Source organism: Podarcis pityusensis (assembly GCF_964106645.2).
Source record: "Podarcis pityusensis genome assembly, chromosome: 11".
NCBI lineage: Eukaryota > Metazoa > Chordata > Lepidosauria > Squamata > Lacertidae > Podarcis > Podarcis pityusensis.
In genome coordinates, this window is record NC_138036.1 from 28,200,975 (window position 1) to 28,215,560 (window position 14,586).

At 39.9% G+C, this 14,586-nt stretch overlaps 1 long non-coding RNA gene across 8 annotated transcripts in view; it reads right to left on the reverse strand.

Annotated features, from left to right (window-relative positions):
* Positions 1-14,586, reverse strand: part of LOC308458350 — a 156,579-nt gene that overhangs the window by 84,073 nt on the left and 57,920 nt on the right. The window contains exon 3 of one of the 8 annotated variants that reach the window (XR_013977254.1): positions 10,494-10,550. The exons of the other annotated variants lie outside the window; for them this stretch is intronic. This is a non-coding gene — a long non-coding RNA (uncharacterized lncRNA). The remainder of the gene's footprint in view (positions 1-10,493; positions 10,551-14,586) is intronic. 8 annotated transcript variants of the gene reach the window in all.

Here is a 14,586-nt window from a genome sequence, read left to right on the forward strand (position 1 = left end):
TCTGTTAATAACCTAGGTGGGTCTTGCATTAGCTTTATAGGTGGTGAAATTCACCTGATACCTGCAAGTTCTTTACTATAATTCAAGAACTGCTTATATTAGCATGTAGTTCAATCATGAATGCCTCAATGTACAGATTTCAACTCAAAGAGCTGAAGATCAACATAGAGAGATGTAGCTACTGTCAAAATGAGTTAAGCCCAGAGTGATGATGATGACAATATCTTAGCCTGTGAGAACATGACAAGTGATTGAAGGAAATATCAGCTGATTCTAGAAACTTGAAGATTTCACTCCTCCTCTATGTCTATATTTCCTGGCAGATAGAGAGAGATGTTGGTATTCACCAGGGAAATTACTATCTACTTTGTTGCTGAAATTTTGACATTGTGTTTGAAAATGAGCTAGAGCAAAGAGTTCGCTAGAACAGGGTCAACAACCTAAGTGTGTACAGTTATAGGACAGTAGAAGTGAACTAAGGTTTCAGTTTAGACAAAGATATTAAAGAATTAAATACTGGAAAATAGATTAAAGGCTAGCCAAATTTTTTGGCAGTTGACCATATATGCCTGTCATTTACTTTTACGTTTTACAGTTTACAATGATCTGATAAAAATCCAAAAGGTAGGCAGAACCTAACATGATTGTTTACTCAACTTACACTAAAGACAAAGTACAAAAATGTTTTGGGTTATTATAGTTACTATGGGGGGGGGGAGAGCTTATTTTCTTTATCTTCTAATGGGTTGGGGTTTTCTTTCTCTCTTTGTTATTTTGCATTTCAGAACTGTACAATAATCTTCAACATAAAATTCAAATTATGTAACCACCCTGAGTTAAACATGGATTCTTGGAAGTAAATTTCACTTTTTTCAATGGACTAAGTACTTAGGAATGCAACATAAGGAAGGTATTCAAATCTTCTTGATTGTACAGGAACACTTATTTAATAGCTCAAATACACTGTAATATTATTAATATGCCAGGTGGTAGAATGGGATCAGTTTATTCCTTAAAGTATTATTTTATTTTGACTAATCTTGTATAAATTACAGCCCAACCCTATAATTCTGTGATGGAAAAATATTTTAGATTCGGGTACCTCTGTGTGGGTGAAATGTTACAGTGGGATTACTTATGAGTTTAAGGCTACTCCAGGATGTTGTGAGTCACTAGTACTATGACACCACTATGAAGACTTAATGTGACACCTAAATGCATGAATAAGGGAGTGAGAGAATGGTGAGACAATTCATGGAGATGAGTACCCAGCAGCCTTATAACACAACTTTATCTGAAAATACTATTTAGTAACATGTTACAAGCAACAAAACAATAAATAATTGCTTCACTTTGTCTTGCTTAGGGTACCACTGTAGCTATGCTGTGATGTTACAAATATGTACTACTATTGGGTTCAGAATATTGGTGGGAATGCCTTCCCCTTCCTTCCTTTATAGCATTTTTTTACTACTTTTCAGCTGAAAAAGGTTCTCAGAATGGCTTACAAAGATCAATACAGACTTACAAGCAAAAGATTTGAACCTGCCTATACAGTCGTACCTTGGAAGTCATACGGAATCCGTTCTGGAAGTCCATTCGACTACCAAAACGTTCGGAAACCAAAGCACGGCTTCTGATTGGCTGCAGGAAGCTCCTGCAGTCAATCGGGAGCCATGGAAGCCACGCCAGACACTTGGCTTCTGAAAATAGTTTGAAAACCAGAACACTCACTTCCGGGTTTCGATCGTCCGGGAGCTGATTTGTTCAGGAGCCAAGGCGTTTGAGATCCAAGGTAAGGCTGTATTCCAGAATATCTGGAAAAGATCCGTTTCAAATGCCACTTTCTCAGAATGTTTTATGAGTGAGTGCCAAAGGCAGAGATCGCTCTCTGTTGTAGCAACACAACTGTGGAACATACTGTTCTGTTCCATTTAGAATGGCTTTATCTGTTTTTATGATTGCATATTCTGTTGTTATAACCCACCGTGGGACCTTATGGTAAAGGGCAGGTAACAAGTTTTATGAAATAAATAAAAATGCTTCCCAATAAAGCTCACTAGACTACAGCTGTTGTAATTTCAGTGGTGTAGAGAAACCTATTTATTTCAGGGGGGGAATGTGTAGTTTGTTTACATTTTCTCTGTTATCTTAATATATGTTTAATAAAAATATTTTTATTCCTCTAGTCATTTTTTATTGTTTCCACATCAACTTAGGCTGAAATCCTATATCAACTCACTTGGGAGTAAGCCCCACTGAAGACAATGGGGCTTACTTTTGAGAAGACACGTAGAGGATTGCACTGTCAATTTTTATAGAATGAATACTTTAACATTTTTAATATATATAAGCATTCTAAAGGGCTAAATAATTTTCTTGCATGAATTTGTGAAACAATGAAATTTTGATTTTCCACATCACATTAATTCCACTTCAATTCAGTTCACAGAAAATTTATGCCAGTGTAGATGGAAATAGAATAAAGTTCATTTTCCCAAAAGTTATACATTTACATTGCCCAAGTTTGTTGTTTTGTAACTGACTCAGTTGTGAAATTTACGGACAGCCATTTAAATCTGGACTAGGCTGGTAATGGCTGAAAGTTGTAGCTAGCTGACAGCTGTTCAGGGACCTGTGTGCAATGAGTTGGCAATTTCAGTTGAGTCACTATCAGACAAAGTAATGGTAGAAACTGGCATCCTTTATGGCATTTTCAGCAGAAGGGCCAAAGCAGCAATGGGCATGATGACAAATGACCACCTTGCCTCTTGGCCTATAATCAAGACTAGAACCAAGCATTTAGTCTGGGCCACACTGTTCATCCAGAGCTTTCCCTGTGACTGCTGGTGTAAAAGCAAGCATGAGATCTCTAGCTTAAAGAGAGCTTACAATGTTCAATACTCCAATTTCTGAGCCTCATATGGCCCTGATTTTGTACCCCCCATTCACTTTGTCCCCTGCTCAATTACTCTCCCTTTCCCTAGACTCTCTGATATCTTGCACCAAAGCTTTCAGTAGAATTGGTCTTGGAGATTATTGTTTGTTTATTTATTTATAGACATTTATGGAACACCCATGGTATTTCTTCATTTGTGCTACACCACCAACATCAAGACCTGCTGTTTAGGATATTTGGAAATGCGTTTCTGACAGTTGTGGATTGCTGCCTCAATCCACTAGTGGCTGTATGTGTATGACAGAAGGTTTCTACATGCATGTCCCTAATGGATGGGGAATCGAATGTGCAAATAGATCACATGTGAGTGGTTCCCCTTCCTGAGTATACTGGGTAGTGCATTCAAAGCCCCTTGTGGCAAAGCTCAAAAAAATGAACATCCTGCAGATCAGCAGTACTGGAGGTGGTACAAGAGGTTTGGATTCACTCATTCCCCCTGCCAAACAGCTGATCAGCAGGATTGTAGCTTTTTAAAAGTGAGCTGTGCACACTGTGTTGGATTGGAGCCTGGATTATTAAATTGTCAAGAGTGTCAATTTGGCTTCTTCATACACCTTGACTTCCTAAACTCACCAATCCCAACTCATTATCTCTTTTATGGAAAAATAACTTAAAACTATTTGTTTCTAGATAGGATGCCAAAACATTATACAGATTTAGTCTAGAAGGAAGCCTGTGTTTAAACACACACGCAAACAAACACATTTGTGCTTTGAGTTTAACAGCTCATTTTCAGTTTTTAAAAAAGTTTTCTGATTTATCTTGCTGTAAACTTCTTTTATTTAATTAATTCCCTCACTTCACATTTTATTGACCCTCAGTACTACAACACGGAAAACATAACTGTAGATAATACAGTCAGAACTCATTTTACATAAATAATGTGTAAAACACATACTTAGCCAAAAAACTGCAAGAAAATACATTCTTCTCCCACAGGAGCATTGCAGAAATAGAGTACTTGACTGGTGTCTCGAAGAGCACCATTTAAACTTCCTCATAGGAATGTATAGGAATGAATAGAAGACAAAGAACAAAAATATCAGTGATAAATTGTAATGAACAATAACGGGCAAGGAACAAGTACTACTGAAACAGATATCACAGCACTGTAGAACTGGAACCAGAAATCTTGAATGAGCCTTCCCACAGTACTTTGCCAGTCCCACAGTGCGCGTGTGTGCGCGTGTGCGTGTGCACACACACACACAGTGCTTGTGGCACATACCTTGGAAAACAGATATTTTAATTCTATGATCTGTTCAAAATGTTTTATCTCCTCTTCTTACCGTTCAAAAAGAAAATAGCCTTTGCACCACCCAATTATATATGTTGACAAGATAGAAACTATAACCAATGAAAGGGAGAAATTAAATAATTTCTTATTTACCAAATAGAATATACATTGTCTTGATAACAACACATATAAGGTAAATCACTTTGAGATGCCTCATTGGAAACACTTTATAAATGTTGTAACAACAAAAACAATACGGTGTCAATTTTATAACTGCCCATGACAGTAAACATACTGATTCCTCTTTTGCCAAACCAGTGTGGCTTAGTTGATCGAGTGTTGTACTTGACTTGGAACTCCTGCTCTCAGATCTGTGTTTAATTATGACCTCCCTGGATGGTATTGAGCTCTTAACCACTCTCAGTTCCTTAACACTTGGAATATCTGTTAATCTGTTTGACAAGGCTGGAGTGAGAATGCAAAGCACTTTTCTTCACCTGTCCTTGGGTTGGGGCAGCCCAATGTTTCATATCAAGTGGGCCACAAGAGTACTTCAACACAGAATCCACGGGCTGCACAATGCCTTGTCACACATGCAAAGGGTGGGGAGCAAGGCCAAAATTTGACACACACACACACACACACACACACACACACACACAAGCCCTCGTCCCAGAGCCCTCCCACCTCTTTCACAAAGCAGGGAAAGCACTAGCCAGGTTTTGGGAAGGAGGCAGGAAGACTCTAGGTCCCCGTCAGAGCCTTCACATCTCCTTCCCAAAGCCCAATTCCTCACTTACCCGGCCTTGGTAGGCAGCACGAGAGCTAGGGGCATCAAATGTTGCTGAGGGCCACAAAAAAAAAAGCCTTAGGGGCCATGTGCAGCCCTTGAACCATGTGTTTGACCACCCTGCCTTGGGTGTAATTGGCATCACAGTGGAGCTGTGACAAAACTCCCACAGATATTAATTACCCTTTGGTACTTTTATATTAGTACGTCAGTGGCTGGTGTGTGTCTCTCTTCTTGTCTTTGCTGTTCATTCCCCCATTCCTTCCTACAGCACTTTGCCTTCTCCTCCGGTTTAATCTTCCAATCTCTTCTGTCCCCGTCCTCTCCCTTTGGAGTAGGCCCTTCTTAGTGCACATTAACATGTGTCATGAACATTAATGAACAACTCCAGAAGAAAGGAAAAGAGGAAAGGAAAGGGAAAAAAGCAGTTCAGCACTGCTGTCAGTTTTTAACTAATTCCTGCAGACAGCCCTGAATTCCATGGTGTTGGTTACAGCTGTGAAATCGCGATAAGCTAAGGCCCTGCTGTGTTCTCTACCTTTTCATCAGTTCGTGCATGGCCTGAATGTTGAACAGTCACACCATGTTGAGAAAGACTAAATTCTTGTCGTAGCCCTTGAAAAGAGAACCTATGTGAACAGTTCTTCTTTTTCAGGGAACAAGCTTCCCAACATAGCAGGTCTATAGTAAAACTGATTTTGCTTAATTAGCTATTCTCGAGAAGGAGGAAAGCTTTACTTAACATTGTACCAAGTTATTTTCTTGTGTGAGTCATATTTTGTAACTTGCTATTATAGAATGCCCAGGTGACATAGCAATCATCAGCTGGAAACACACATGCATTCAAATATGGGAGATAATATTTAAAAGAAACTGAAATAGTAATGTATAATTATTCTAACTAGGATTATCACTTGCTTAAAGTGATCTTAACCAACATCATATGAATTTTAGAGGATTAGATTAAATATGCAGGTGAGAAAAACAAGTTTTTTCACCAGCACTCCACACTTTGGCATAAGTGGTAGATGATTTTATTTACCTAGGTTCCACAATAACCAAAACCTCTCCATCGATGCTGAGCTGGACAAGCAATGGCTCACCTCTCTAAAAGGATATGGGAGAATGTGATGCTAACATCCAATACCGAGATGAAGGTCTACCAGGCTTGCGTGTTGAGCGTGCTGCTTTATGGAAGTGAGTCGTGGGCAACTTACAACTGCCAGGAGCAATGCCTCAATGCCTTGCACATGTGCTGTGTCAAGAAGATTTTGGGCATCACATGGCAGGACAGGGTCTCAGACAAAGAAGTGCTCTTCCAAGCTCACATTCCCAGCATGTTCACACTCGTTTTGATCCACAGCCCCCTTCACGCCTGCCATATCACCCTTACTGATGTAAATCACTTCAAATTGGTATTTTTTTTTACAATTAACTGTTCTATAAATGTTATGCAATGAATAAATGTTAGTAGGCCATGGAGATTTCTGAAGTGGCGGTGAGGGTGCATCAGATGTTGCAGCTCCTGCTCTGAGTTCAAACTTCTCTCTCAAGCTTCAGAAGTGCGATCTGATACTTTCTACGGCCCTTGGGATGCCCCATCCCCACCCCAGGGACCACAGGACTGCAGTGTTAATCAATTTCTATGCTGCCTTTCAGTGATAACAACAATAAAAATAAACCAGTAAGTAATCAAACACAAACCAGTCTCAACAGAGACTCTTCTATAGCTCCTTCCATCCTCTCTTGTAGGACCCATCTTTTTGGAATTAGCTCCTAAGGGAAGCATAGTTGCTGTCAACCTAGCTGTTCTTTTGTGCCAGGCAAGGATTATTTTAAACATCCAGGCATTTAATACATTTTAGTGTCATGAATGGTTTTTAGATTTGCATTCATGCAATGAATGCCACATTTAGCTTGGCACCGAGTGCTACCACACCATCAAGTCTGCCTTACTCAAGTTGAATGAAGTTTATAAATTTAGTAGGTAGAACTACAGGATTGAGAGTGAACTAAGTCTGTGCAGCACCCTTAATATATTAGCCTGTATCAACAGGTTTACAAAAAGACACAAGCTGAAAGCAACAGAGCAAAGCACACCATGGTAGTAGAACCTTAAGTCAAAGAGATACCATGAATTGCTACTTGTGTGAACAAATCATAACATGGAGGGAGGGGGGACTTAAGTTTTTGATAACTATAAACTTCATTATAGTCAGCAAAAGTGCTTGTCACTGACGTTTAATTGTATTCAGTTTATCTATTAATATTATACACAGATCTGCCAGCCAGTATTCTAAATGCCTACTTTGCCTTCAGTTTTGCCGAATAAGCAATTTAGCTCCCTTCCATTGTGTTCAATGTCGCAGCGTTTGCAGTAGTATTTCAGAGCATTGATTAGTTTGTGCTATGCTAATTTTTAGCACAAAGGGAGAATTGATTTACTTCAAGCTTGGCCTGTCTTAGCACTGAACTGGAAATAAGTCCATCGGAAATATGGAAAATGAGCAGTCACGTTAACAGCTGGATAAATGACTTGACATTTGTGAGCTATAAAGTATTCGATGGATAAAAAGGATTTACCAATTAAAATAAAACATCAACCCTCCCATTATTTAGTAAAGGAAAAACAATACTGATTGTGGATTTCTATATAAACCTCTGAATGGATAGTTCACATAACAGCAGGTAGCATCAACTGTATAATTCTGCCACTACTTTGGGGGCATGCAACTCTGCTTTTCTTAATGGAATACATGTTTGATACACTAATAGCTCTGTTTTTGGTTGCTAGCTATCTGAAGTGGCTGGTACCCTGATTCTATGGATAAGAATGGCTGAAAGTGGACACCAAGATGCATTGGCCATTATATCACTGTTATCTCTAGCAGCATCTTACTGCAAGAGAATTGGGACAGGTCTGTTATACCCTCCCCCCATTTATGTGTGGGTTACATTCCAGGTCATCATGCACATCAGAGAGGCGTTGCACCCTCTTCCAGTGCTGAACATGGTGCAGATATGCACAGTTGTGAATGCACTGAACGCAAGCAAATTGAGAATTGTCTGTACTTTGCTATGTTTCAACACAAATGCAAATTGCTACTATGTTATAAGATATATATTTGTTGGTTTTCTAGGAGAAGAGCATATAACATACTACATACATAAGTTTCCCCACTCTTGTTGTCTCTCTTAAGTACATCCCATTCCAGTTTCTGTTGTTCAACCCTTCTAGGTTTCTAGAATCTGAGCTTGAAAGAAAATTCCAGATGCATGGTCACCTGAAATGCTGCTGGACACCAAGAAAAATATAAACTCTTTGTTCAGGTTTGTGTAAAGCTGGTATCTTAAAATCCCTCGAACAGCACAGCCATGCAGAACATGGACCTAATCTACTGTCTGGCAACAGGGAAGTAGGGACCAGACTTCCTAACTGTTCAAGAAGGGATGGAAAACTCTGTCCTGTTTGTTGATAATAGTGGGGTTTGTTCTGCTGGTTCTTGTTTTGCTTTGTATTATTTGCTAAGCAACAGATTGAAGTTCTAAGCAAAGTGAAAGCAGGGCATTAATATTGTTAAGCCAGTCATTCCTCTGTGCAGCGAGATGTTTCAGAACCATGTACAAATATACAAGTTGTGTATAAATGGAGACAGCCAACATGTTGCCCTCCAAATGTTGCACTACATCTGCCATCAGCGCCAGCCAGCATGGCCAGTGGTGAGGCCTGATGGGAGTTGTAGGTGAACAACATCTGGAAGCCACCATATTGGCTATCACTTGTTTAAGCACTGCAACAGACTTGAAGGAGGTGGTATAATGCTTAGTTCTTGGGCACGGTAAACCAAGGAAAAGCATTCAGTATGGAGCAAATATGCATGAATAATAAGGGGGCATTTCCTCGGGTCTTCTGGAAAAGTGAAACAGTGTAACATTTTTCGCAAGATATTATGGACAAAACTTGGATGTGTTCACACCTATTTTCTCGGAAAAAAGTAGTTTAATTTCACAACACTTTATGATAGTCAACTGTGGATGTACAACAGTGAGCGATTTACTCCCAACTGTATCTTGAGAAGTACAGACACCGTTATTTGCCTCAGTTCCTCGGACTCCTTTCCTGGGAAAATTATTTTAGGCATAGGGATCTCTCCTACATCTCCCACAGTGAAGACTGAGGCAAATAATTCATTTAGCTTCTCTGGATTCTCCTTGTCCTTCTTTAGCACACTTGTTACTCTCTTGCCATCTGAAGGTCCAACCACCTCCCTGTCTAGTATCCTGCTACTAATGGTATTTAAACAACTTTTTGTTGTTGGTCTTTATGTGCTCCTCAATTTTATTTTTGTATCTGTTATTATCTACTTGTTTTAATGCGTTTTGTGATCTTCTTTGTTCTCATTTGAAAAAGACTTCGGTATTTTAAAGGAAGCCTTCTTGCCTCTAATAGCTTAACCATGCTGATACCTCTTGATCCTGATCTGCATTATGTGAGTTTGTGTGTGTGTATTTAACAGAAGTCTTCCACAATCTTCTGCAAAACCTTCACATTGTTGTTGTTATTTTTAAAGACTGATGCATATTGTAATTATATTTCAGACTTGTCTTCAGAATGCAACAATCTGTGGAAATGGACATTCTCATATGGCATGGGCTGAAAGAAACAAAATGGCTAAATAGTGCTCACTTGAAGAGCAAACAGCAGCAGGTGGTGTGACAACAGACAACACCCACTGAAATGTAACCACATTTGTGACAAACCACCCACCCAAACCTGGGATTTTGGTACTAACAAGTCTGCACATCAACACTGTTGATGTATAACCAATTATTTTTATTGGATTAAATGTAACAAAAGCACAGGTTGGTATTCTGATGTGGAAACACTGCATAAAACTTGCATAAAGTTCTGAGATTCTATGATAAACTTTTATCTGAAACCATACTAAAAACATGTATTTAGTATTTCTCTCTGTGATAATCATCAACTGTGATCTACTGATGGGCAACACTCTGCACTGGGCTGTACATGTTAGACATTTCATATGATATTGGGCTGAGCCCAGGCATTAAAAGAGGGGCTCGGGTATGTGTAACAACTCTGGCTCTAATTAAGCCATTGGTACCATACCTGCTCCTGCCAACCTAGCAGTTCGAAAGCACGTCAAAGTGCAAGTAGATAAATAGGTACCACTCCGGTGGGAAGGTAAACGGCCTTTCTATGCGCTGCTCTGGTTCGCCAGAAGCGGCTTAGTCATGCTGGCCACATGACCCGGAAGCTGTACGCTGGCTCCCTCGGCCAATAAAGCGAGATGAGCGCCGCAACCCCAGAGTTGGCCACGACTGGACCTAATGGTCAGGGGTCCCTTTACCTTTTTTTACCAAACCATATTTTCTTAATTACAGGCAGGCAACATAAGGCTTGCAGGCTGCATCCAGTTTTTCCCAACTGAGACAGCTGCTTAAGTTTAGAAATCAAAGCTGAATGAAAAGCAAAAGGTACTTACAGCATATGTAATCTGTAGAGCCCGAAGGGACCCTCAGGCGTTATCTAGTCCAACCTCCTGCAATACAGGAATCACAGGTGAAGAATCCCTAGCAGGTAGACGAAGGAGGTCAATGACCTTCCAAGGGAACCCATTTCACTGTTGAACAAGTTGCCCTGTCATTTTACCAGGAAAAGCTTTAACAGTCTGGATGCAGCCATTAGGCAAATCAGTCTCCCTTGCTCTAAGGTTGCCCCAAAATCAACAAATGTTGTTTAGGATGTGAAGCTAGCCATACAATTATACTGCTTGTGGGACTCCACTTTATTGCAACAGTCCTGTAAAATCCACATTTCCAGGTACACAAGATACATCATGCAAAACGTCATTTAATAATCTAAGGTGTTTTGTGCAATCTGTCATCCTATTGTGCAGATGTTTTTGAGCAAGTGGCTGTGATAAAAAGAAAACTCACACAGAGAGAATAAAAGTATCCTTTTTGCCCAGATGCCAACAGTGGACAAAAACAGTCATATGAATTTGCCCCTAACCTGTAATTTTAACACACAACCTTTTATTTGGTACTGATTAAGTTGATCTCTACTCTTCTTTTCTCCAAAATCCTTTTCTCTAATTGTATTTGTTGCTTGAGTAACAAACGTTTACCAGAACATTCAATGCTAAATTCTCAGTGCTGTGGTTTTTGAAGAGTGGAGAAAGGAAACTACATGGAGTTTTGTATACCAATGGGAGCTATTGCATGTAAACCTGAGGAAATTATGCTGGCATTGTTTAAGAAGCTCAGATAGCTACATTTAGAATAGTGCACAGTTTCAGTCACCTTATTACAAAATGATGTTCCAGGAATGGAGAATGTACAGCAGGCAGTAACAAGATGCACACAGGGATTTGAGGCTCTTAGTTATTCAGCAAGTTATCCTTCAGCAAACGAGAGATTAAGAGGGAACCTCATTAAAGTATAGAAAATTCCAAGGGGAATAGTGAGGATAATTGTTTCAAGGCAATTTGAGATAGTGTCAAATACAAGAACAAGGGGGCACCAACTTTTGATAAAGAAAGAACTTCAAGCAGACAGTTTTTACATAGAGAGTAAATTATGTACTGCAATGAATAAATGATCAAAAGCTTCTAAAATAAATAGCTACAGACCTTTTAGAAATCAGCCAATATGAGTTCTGTATTTCAAAATGTATGCTTCTAAGATCCCAGTTTTTATTATGTTTGTTTCATCCCTTACAGCTACCTAACCAGCCACCTTGCCTATTTATATGGATATCCCCATTCTAATCTCAAAAACAAAGACTATCAGTGCAATGGGAAAGGTATTTTTTAAAAGTGGCAAAAATGAAGATCAGGAGGTTGGAGCAACTTCCATGTGAAAAAAGCCTATAGTGTTTTTGCCTTTTAATTTTAGAAAGAGATGGTTAACAGTACAATCCTATGCATGCCTACACAGAAGTAGATGCAAGTGAACTCAGTGGGGTCCCAGGCAAGTAAGTACGTACAGCTTGCTGTTGTAATCCTTATCCTACACCAGGGGTCAGCAAACTTTTTCAGTAGGGGGCAGGTCCACAGTCCTCAGACCTTGTGAGGGGCTGGACTATATTTTGAAGAAAAAAATGAATGAAATCCTATGCCCCACAAATAACCCAGCGATGCGTTTTAAATAAAAAGACACATTCTACTTATATAAAAACACACTGATTCCCGGACTGTCCGTGGGCTGGATTTAGAAGGTGATTGGACCGGGTCAGCCCCCAGGGCCTTAGTTTGCCTACCCATGTCCTACAGCCTACATTTTACAGGTGAAATTCAAAAAATTAGAATATCATGGAAAAGTTCATTTATTTCAGTATTTCAACAGAAAAGGTGAAACTAATAATGAGATAGACTCATGGCATGCAAAGCAAGATATGTCAAGCCTTTATTTGTTATAATTGTGATGATTAGGGCATACAGCTGATGAAAACCCCAAATTAACAATCTCAGAAAATTAGAATATTAAATGAAATCAGCAAAACAAGGATTGCAAATAGAGCACTATTGGACCTCTGAGAGGAGAAGCATGCATATGTACTCAGTACTTGGTTTGGGCCCCTTTTGCATCAATTACTGCCTCAATGCGGCGTGGCATGGATGCTATCAGCCTGTAGCACTGCTGAGGTGTTATGGAAGACCAGGATGCTTCAATAGCAGCCTTCAGCCCTTCTGCATTGCTCAGTCTAATGTCTCTCATCTTTCTCTTGGCAATGCCCCATAGATTCTCTATGGGGTTCAGGTCAGGCGAGTTGCTAGCCAATCAAGCACAGTAATCCCATGGGCATTGAATCAGGTTTTGGTACTTTTGGTAGTGTGGGCAGGTGCCAAGACCTGCTGGAAAATGAAGTCAGCATCCCCATAAAGCTCATCTGCGGAAGGAAGCATGAAGTGCTCCAAAATCTCCTGGTAGACGGCTGCGTTGACCCTGGACTTAATGAAGCACAGTGGATCCACATCAGCTGATGACATGGCTCCCCAAATCAACACAGACTGTGGAAACTTCACACTGGACTTCAAGCATCTGGCATTCTGTGCCTCCCCAATCTTCCTCCAGACTCTGGGTCCTTGGTTTCCAAATGAGATGCAAAAGTTGCTCTCATCAGAAAAGAGGACTTGGGATCACTGAGCAACAGACAAGTTCTTTTTTTCTTTAGCCTAGGTAAGACGCTTCTGAAGTTGTTTCAGCTTGACAAGAGGAATACGACATTTGAAGCCCATCTCCAGGATCCGTCTATTTGTGGTGGCTCTTGATGCGCTAACTCCAGCCTCAGTCCACTCCTTGTGAAAGTCCCCAACAAGTTTCAATGGTCTTTTCCTGACAATCCTCTCCAGGCTGCGGTCATCCCTGCTGCTTCTGCACCTTTTTCTTCCACACTTTTCGCTTCCGCATAACTTTCCATTAATGTGCTTCGATACAGCACTTTGGGAACATCCAACTTCTGCAATTACCTTTTGAGACTTTCTCTCCTTATGGAGGGTCTCAATTATGGCTTTCTGCACAACTGTCAGGTCAGCAGCCTTCCCCATGATTGTGCTTCCTACTGAACCAGACTGAGAGACCATTTCAAGGCTCAGGAACCCATGTGTTATGGATTGAATAGCTACTGCACCTTTTCACAATATTCTAATTTTCTGAGATTGTTAATTTGGGGTTTTCATCAGCTGCACGCCATAATCATCACAATTATAACAAATAAAGGCTTGACATATCTCACTTTGCATGTCATGAGTCTATCTCATATATTAGTTTCACCTTTTAAGTTGAATTACTGAAATAAATGAACTTTTCCACGATATTATAATTTTTTGAGTTTCACCTGTATTTGTATACGACTTTTCTCCTCAGGAGGAACTCAAAGCAGCCACAAACAAACAAAACAGTACAAAACATTATCTGACAATTCAGTAAATAAGCAATATCCATAAAATATATTAATAAGCAAAAGGATAATAGAACACACACATATTTTAGCCACAAAATATATATTTACACACTCATTCCGGCAGCCAATATATGGTGTAATCTTCAAGATGAAAAATCCACCCTAGAGCCAGAAAAAGTCATGCAAAAGTAGTCACCACCAATTAATTTGGTAATTGCACAGAATAAAAATGGCCACCATACTCCAAACCCCATATCATTCCTGTCCACCGTCTCACTACACTTTGGTACAAAAAAAGGAGATGCTTGTCACATTGCTCTGCTGGCAGTTGTGGCTTCACAGCCCAGCCTGTAACATTTACCACCATGGCTATGTTTTACCTTCATGGTCAGAGGAAACATGCATCTGAATACCAGTTGCTGGGAATCACAAGCGGGGAGAGTGCTATTGCACTCAGGTCCTACTTCCCTGCTTCCCAATGGCCACTGTGAGAACAGGCTGCAGGACTAGATGGACCACAGGCCTGATTCAGTAGGCTTTTCCTTAGTTTTTGTGTACCTGGAAGTAAGCCCCATATGACTCAGTGGCTCTTTCTTCTGAGCAGGCTTACAGAGAATTGTTTTAATAAACGAATAAATAATAGAAATCTATAAAATAAAAAACAGTATGGA